The following is a 7,954-nucleotide window of genomic DNA, read 5'->3' on the forward strand; positions in this document are numbered from 1 at the left end:
CATTCTTTCACCGCTCGGTTCTCTTTCTCTGTCAAAGCTAAGTAACCAAACCCTAAAATCCTATCCCTCGCTGTAATCAAACTTCATGTGGATCTCAACCAAGCCCGAAGTAGAGGAATTCATTTCTATCACGATTTGGTTCTCTCTCTCTCTCTCCTCTACGATAAATTCATTTCTGAAGGTGCCATTTATTTATTTTTAATTATTATGTTTCCAATTTACAATGCCTATTTTGCTCATGCATGTTGTTTTGTTGCGGTTTAACTATAGAATAGGTTCTAAAATTCTTAGTTTTGTTTTCTGTAATCTTGATTGTTTATAATTTAGGACCTGGGAAAACCTAATAGAGAGGTAAAGGCAACTGAAGTTGTGTTATTGTACTAGAGTTTTTAACTAAAAGTGGTTTTATAAGTGCCTGATTCAAATCAATGTTCTTTCATCTTTTTCTTTAGTTGCCATGTCACTGGACTTTGAATTTCATGTATACTTTAACTGGAATTGATGGATACAATGTCAATGCAGATTTAGGTTTTTCTCCTTTTCCCCATTTCTCGAAATTGCATTTAAAATTTTGCATGATGCATTTAATTTTGGGCCTAACTTGTTCCATTTAATTAGCGCCTGATAAAGATACATATTCAATTCGGGTTAATTCATTAATCCTTTCCCTGTAATGCACTTGGTAGACTTAGTATAAATGCAATATCTCACATGCAAACCTTTCAAGAACAACAAGTATTGTCCTTTTTTTTTTTTATGTGATTTCCCTTGTACAGCTCTTTGACATAGTAATTAACAATATAATTAAATCTTCATTCATATGTTGATGGGTACAATAGCCTTGCCCATTTGTTTATTTTTTAACATGATCTTTAAATTAATAAACTTTGAAAGGGACCTTTTATTTGTTTGTATAGGAAACTTTTGTTTGCATTTTAAAATTGAATTATTGACTTTCGACTAGAATGTTTAGTTTGTTATTACTTTTTCTTATATCTTGCATGTTTATTTCAATTGAGTAGCTCTAATCAGTTGAATTAATATGTTCAGTTCAATCTCTCGCTTTAGAAGAATCACAAAAGTTTACGGTGTAACAACTATCTTCATTTGGTAATTCTTTTAAATCACTCGCTTTCTTTCAGTTTCTATTATCGTTGTGTTTTGAGTTTTACTTGTACTGACATGTTTTAAATATTGACATGCATGGTCTTACTTTCATTTATGTTGCATAGACTCTTCTGGAATTAATTTTTTTTTCTAATATATACTTTTGTTTGTTCTAATATGAAAATGAAATTTTGAAAAATGTGGATGTGGCATGTTTTGTTGGCTTGTTGAATGTGTACATGTAAGTTAGATTTGCTGGCTTGGTGAATGTGTACATCTATGCTCTGTTGGCTTGTTGAATGTGTACATATATGCTCTATTGGGTTGCTGAATGTGTACATATATTTAAGTGACTCTAAACAAATATAACTTAGATTTATTTTGCAATTTGTATTTTTTTAATTTAAACCTAAAAGTTTGGAGTTATTTGTGTAATTTAAGTAAACTTATTAAACTAACAACATCTAACAAATGAACAGGTAACAATACATATTATGGACAAAACTTGGACATTCTGTGATAGATTGTCTGATGAGTATAGTGATGAGGTTGATGATTTCTTGGAGTTTGCTATTCTTAATTCTAAAAATAAAATGTCAATTAGATGTCATTGTACCTCTTGTTGTAATATGGAGTTTTTGACTCCTCAACAAGTGAGGCTACATCTATTAAAAAAAGGTTTTCTAGAAAAATATTTAGTTTGGAATTGGCACGATGAGGTAGACCGGAAACCTACCTCTGTAAAATGCCAAGACCAGCCACAAAATCAACATTTTGGATGTCTGAATTATAGTTATGTAGATGGCATGGTTCATGATGCTTTTGAGCATTGTGATAAAGATCCTAGTTCTTTTAAGAATGTGCTTGAAGATGCTGAAAAGCCCCTATATTCGGGTTCAAAGCATTCAAAGTTATTGAGTCTAATGAAACTGTACAACATAAAAGGACTTTATGGCTGGTCTGATAGTGGGTTTTCAGTTTTATTGGAAGTACTGAATGAGATATTGCCAAATGATAATAGTTTGCCTAAGTCCATGTATGAGGCCAAAAAAATAATGAAGCTATTAGGCTTAGATTATGAGAAAATACATGCATGTCAAAATGATTGCATTCTTTATAGGAATGAGTTCGAGAATCTTAGTGAATGCCCAAGGTGTGGAGCATCTGGGTGGCAAATAAGAAAAGATAGATAATAAAAAATTAGAAATGGGGTCCCTAAAAAGATGTTATGATATTTTCCTATAATTCGTAGGTTGAAAAGAATATTTCAATCACCACAAACTACTGAGAATTTAACATGGATTGAAAATAAAAGAATTAGAGATGGCAAGCTTTGCCACCCGGCAAATTCACCAGCTTGGTAGTTAATTGACAAGAAATGACATGATTTTACCCAAGAACCGAGAAATCTTCGGTTCGCTTTATCATCTGATGGGATTAACTCACATAGAACACTTAGCACTACTTATAATTGTTGGCCTGTTACATTGATAACAAATAACCTTCCTCCATGGCTGTGTATGAAGAGAAAGTTTATGATGTTGTCTCTACTGATATCTAGCCCTAAACAGCCTCGAAATGACATAGATGTATACCTAGCACCATTGATTGAGGACTTGAAAACCCTATGGGATGTAGGTATCGATGTGTTTGATGCTTATATGAATCAAACTTTTAATTTACGAGCTGTATTGATGTGGACGATTAGTGACTTTTTACCTTATGGAAACCTGTCTGGGTGTATTGTTAAAGGGTACTATGGTTGTCCAGTTTATGGGATAAACACATGTGTATGTTGGCTACCGCATAGTCGGAAAATGTCATATATGGGTCATAGGCTGTTTTTTGAAAATCGTCCTAGTCCTTTGTCTGGTACAAAGATCTTAAACTTGGTGGCTGACATTGACACCAAGTTTGGGAAAAAGGTCCAAAAAAAGTGAAAATGGGGTGAGGTTGAGGGTCACAATAAGGGTAAAGGTGAGGGTAACAGTAAGGGTAAATGTGAGGGTGAGGGTGAGGGTGATACTGAGGTTGAAAGTGAGGGAGAGGGTAATGAGGATGTAGCTCAGTTACTGTACAAAAAGAGATTAATCTTCTTTGATTTAGAATATTGAGAACATTTGTTAGTTCGCAATCAACTAGATGTGATGCATATTGAGAAAAATGTATGCAAGAGTATTGGTTGGTTTTTACTCAATTGCTATTGATGCCAATGTGCAAGTGTACACAACAAGTAATAAAGTGATGAGCATTCAAGATCGTCTCCACAGGGATTAATGTTAGTAGACATGCTACAGCAATCACAATAGTGCAATCTGACTTTATTTCAAGATGAACAAATTTAAAGTTGATTATAACTGAACTTAACAATTGTAAAGAAACAAAACAAATAAACGCAGTAATGAAATAACTTAAATAGATTGCGTAGAAGAATCAAATAAGAATGAGGTAGTTGAATGATCAAACTCTCTTCATGGGTTGACTGTTTTTCATCAAATTAACACCAGTTGCTACAAAAATTCCTATAGCACTGGATAGAATTATTTTGCATTTTCAGCTATCGCGTGTTGGACTTCTCATACCCTTATGCATCATAACAATGACCAATTGCTATTCTACCTAAGGCATGACATTATAAGCATCTTCTCTCTCTACCTTACAAGGTGAATGCCTATGTCTAGTTCTTCACAAATCTTAACTCCAAGTATAGCCCTTATGGGATTCAAGATAAACTTAATCCAGAAAACTCAAATTAAGATTAAGTATTACTCTAATAATATCCACTAAGACAAGCTCTTTTGCTGCTCTATCTTAACTTGAACCATTAAATGGGTGGTCAACCGAAATAGCAATTATAATCAAAGCTATTAGAGTAAAATGCTACAACAATTATATAGCAACTCATAAGAACAATTAATAACTCATTTAGATTGTTTGTCACTCAACTACAAGTAAGTTTAGTTCATACTTTGAAAAAGAAAAACAAACAGTAAAATATTGGTCATGAAATACATCGGTTCAATCAAAGAGTAAAGAAACGAACAAATGGAGAACGGTGAAGATTGAATCCAAATAACTTTGTTGGATTCTTCACTGATGCAGAATCGGTTCCTTTGAATTTTGATTGTTTTTTTCTTTTCCTCTTGATTTCTCCAATGTTAATTCCTTGCCGACGTTTTATGTGATGTGCACCCCTTTTATAACTGAAAACTAGGGTAAAAACAAGCATAGGACGTGCTTGAGTCAAATTAGGAAACTACAGATCGCTATTCTGCAGATATCCCGCACTAAGCTTTCTCTGTTATTGTTTCAGGACTGCTACAACAATGGGTTCTCCCTCAACTGCTACAGCACTGCACTACTCCAGATTTTGTTTCACTTCTTTGGTGGCCATATTCTTCCTCCATTTTGACATCCTACTGCATCAACATCCCTTCCATGAATTATAAACTTCTGAAAACCTACAATTATGTATATGTTTTGAGCATAAATTACTCTAAATCAAACAAAACGTAACGAAAATGTAATAAAAACACATTATTTACTCTCTAAGTGATCTTAATTTAAGTCTAGAATTGCCATAATAACTCTCATTTCATGGAGTTATCAGAGAGCATTTATGGCACGTTACTCCATCAACCGGGGAAAACAAAAGATGGAATTAATGATAGAAAAGATCTTACACATCCAAAGCTTAGAGAAAAAAATTAACAAAGCATTTATTGCATTAGCTCCTGATGAACAAAAAGCCCTACCCCCTGCCCCGTACACTTTAAGTAAGAATGAAAAAAAAATGTTCTGTGAAACCTTGCAAAGTGTCAAAGTTCTTAATGGCTATTGTTCTAATTTTAGAAATATTGTTTCAATGGATGATTGTCGTCTTCACGGGCTTAAGTCTCATGATTGTCATACCTTGATGCAACAACTACTACCATTAGCAATTCAGAATTGTTTACCTTAAAATGTCATATATGTCATAATGAGGTTGTGCCTCTTCTTTAATTCTTTGTGTTCTAATGTTGTAGAACCCAATTCTCGAGACCAATTGCAAAAGGAAATGACAATCACCTTAGACAATGTAGAACAATCTTTTTTACCTGCCTTCTTCGAGATAATAGTTCATTTAACAGTCCATCTAGTTGAAGAAGTTAGATTATATGGCCCGGTTTACCTTCGATGGATGTATCCATTTGAGAGATAAATGAAACCTATAAAGGGTTATATACGCAACCGATACTGTCCTGAAGGTTGCATTGTAGAGTACTATATTGTTGAGGAAGTACTTGAATATTGTGCTGAATACCTTTCAAATTGTAAATCAATCGGACTATCTACTAGTTGTCTAATTGATTTTACAATCGAAAGGCCACTCGGAGGTGCAATTATTAAAGTGGTTGATGCCCCTACATTGGCGCAAGCGCACCGATGTGTTTTGGTGAACATTCCCGAGATTCAATCATACACCCTCGTCAATTAAAAAAGCCTTTATGGTTGCCAACCGAGTACTCCCGTACGTTTATTGATTGGCTGAAACAAAAGGTCTAATAAAAGTATCCAAGTAAAGGCACACAAACTTTTCTCTTTCAACTAATTATTGTGGTTTTATTAATTGAATAATAGGTAACAACTGATAAAGTAAATAATGTAGCGGTTGACGAAAAAGTATGGTGGCTGGCAAACAAACCTTGCTCAAGCGTGGTTACATATGAAGGTTACTGTATTAATGGTTTTAATTTTACTACTAGAGATCAAGACAACAGCTGCATAACACAAAACAGTGGCGTTTATATGGTTGTTAACACTTTACAGATTGCAAGTTCGAAAGACAAAAATCATTATTATGGGGATATGCCTTTTTATGAGGTTGTCAATGAAATTTGGCAGCTTGATTATCTCGGGGTTAAGAACGTACTTTTCAAGTGCGATTAGGTAGATGATAGAGGGGTTAACGTTGATGAGTTAGGGTTCACTGTAGTCAATTTAGATCGGATAGGCTACAAATCTGACTGTTTCATTCTAGCTGGTCATGCAAAGCAAGTGTTTTATGTGAAATATCAGTTAAATAATAGTAAATCAGTTGTTTGTTCAGTGAGTGAAAAATGTAATTATTCAAATGAGACCTTGTATGATGGCATCGATGAGTATGCACTATTATCCAACAATTTTTCAGAATGTAAGTTAGGTTTGGGTGATGAGGAGTTTGTGTAAGATTAGTTGTTGATGTTTTTCATGTAAATATTGGTGTGGAAAATGAATAATTCAACTACTATGCCTTATTACCACTACTTTCAGTAAGTCAGCAACTAATTTATTATTATATTGAGATATTATATTGGTATCTGGTGCACTCATCCACTTTTATATATTAGCAGGTTTGTTGGAGACATGGCAGAAAAAGAGGAGCTAATATATGATCTAGATCCAGAAGGAAGACCAAGACAAAACCTTACAAAGAAGAAAGACTTGCAGAGAGGAGCTAGTGACCAGACTGAGGTTATGTACAATTCGTATGGAGTTCCAGTTGGGAAAAAGAGAAACGATTTGAGGAACTACATTGCAGTGATTGTACGGGAAAGAGTTCCAATTATATATGATAATTGGAGGAAAGTGCCACTAAACATCAAGGAGACGTTATGGACTCATTTTCAGGAAAAGTTCAAGTTGAGTCTTAAGGTGGAAACCCAAGTGTTCAAATGGATGAGAATTGCATTAAGGGGCTTTAGATGTAAGTTGGCCAATGAATATATTTTGCCCAATGCAAACAACTTGAGTTCACTAAAAAAGCCTCCTCTTGAGTATGAAGGCATTAGAAAAGAAGACTGGAAGAGCTTTGTTGATAAAATTTTATCCGAAGACTTTCAGGTATGTTTAAAATTCTGTTTGTTAGATAATATTATTGAGTTCCTGTAACCATTTTAATCAATATCCGCTTTGTGCAGGAAAAAAGTAAGGCAGCAAGGAAAAAAGAGCAAAGAATATGTACAATCATCACTTGGGTAGCACAAGATATGCTGGGCTATTGCATAAAAGAGTAAGTATAATAACCACTCTATACAAACTTATGACATTGTCAATACAAATAATAGGATTATTTGTAGCAGTTTTGAATTCAATTTCTGTTGAAATATTGCAGTAGTTGGACCTCGGAGTTACTGAGCACAAGATTGGCCGCAGTGAAGCCTGGTTATTGGCTCACAGGAAAAAAGATGGAACTTATATACCTGAAGTGCAGCAAGTGGCTGATAGAATTGTAAGTTTCTACCACCACTTAAAATTACCAATGCAAATAGTTTGAAACTGAAAGCTGCCTGAATTATTTTATTAATTTGGAAAAATGCTACTAATGCGATTTATGCACACACTGTCATTATTTAACTTATTTACTTTTTTATTCCTACTTTTGATCAAATATTTTTGTATTTATTTTGTAAAGTGAGCTAATAAGTCAAGTTGAGTAGGGAACGTTCCAATCCTAAGTACCAAATGATATCTTAGGTGAAGCCCTTCAAAAAAAGCCTAATGGAAGTCGGGTGCAAGGATTGGGTCAATTCATCACCCCATCCGTGTATTTCAATGTTCCTGAGCCCATGGAGTTAACGCGAGTACAGAGAATGTATCAGGAGAGTTTTCAGTTTATGCAAGCTCAATTAGATCAAATGAATGCAAAGATAAACGCCTGCAACAACACTGAAGTTGGCAGTTCCAACTTTCCTAACTTCAAAGGTGGTAGCAGTGTTAAGATGGAGATAGATTGTCGATCACCCAGCAAAGTTACTCCAAAGTCAGTGACTAACAACCCTAAAGCAACTTCAAAGTCAGTGACTAACAACCCTAAAGCTACTCCAAA

Source organism: Citrus clementina, unplaced genomic scaffold (genome assembly GCF_000493195.1).
Source record: "Citrus clementina cultivar Clemenules unplaced genomic scaffold, Citrus_clementina_v1.0 scaffold_2, whole genome shotgun sequence".
NCBI classification, from domain to species: Eukaryota; Viridiplantae; Streptophyta; class Magnoliopsida; order Sapindales; family Rutaceae; genus Citrus; species Citrus x clementina.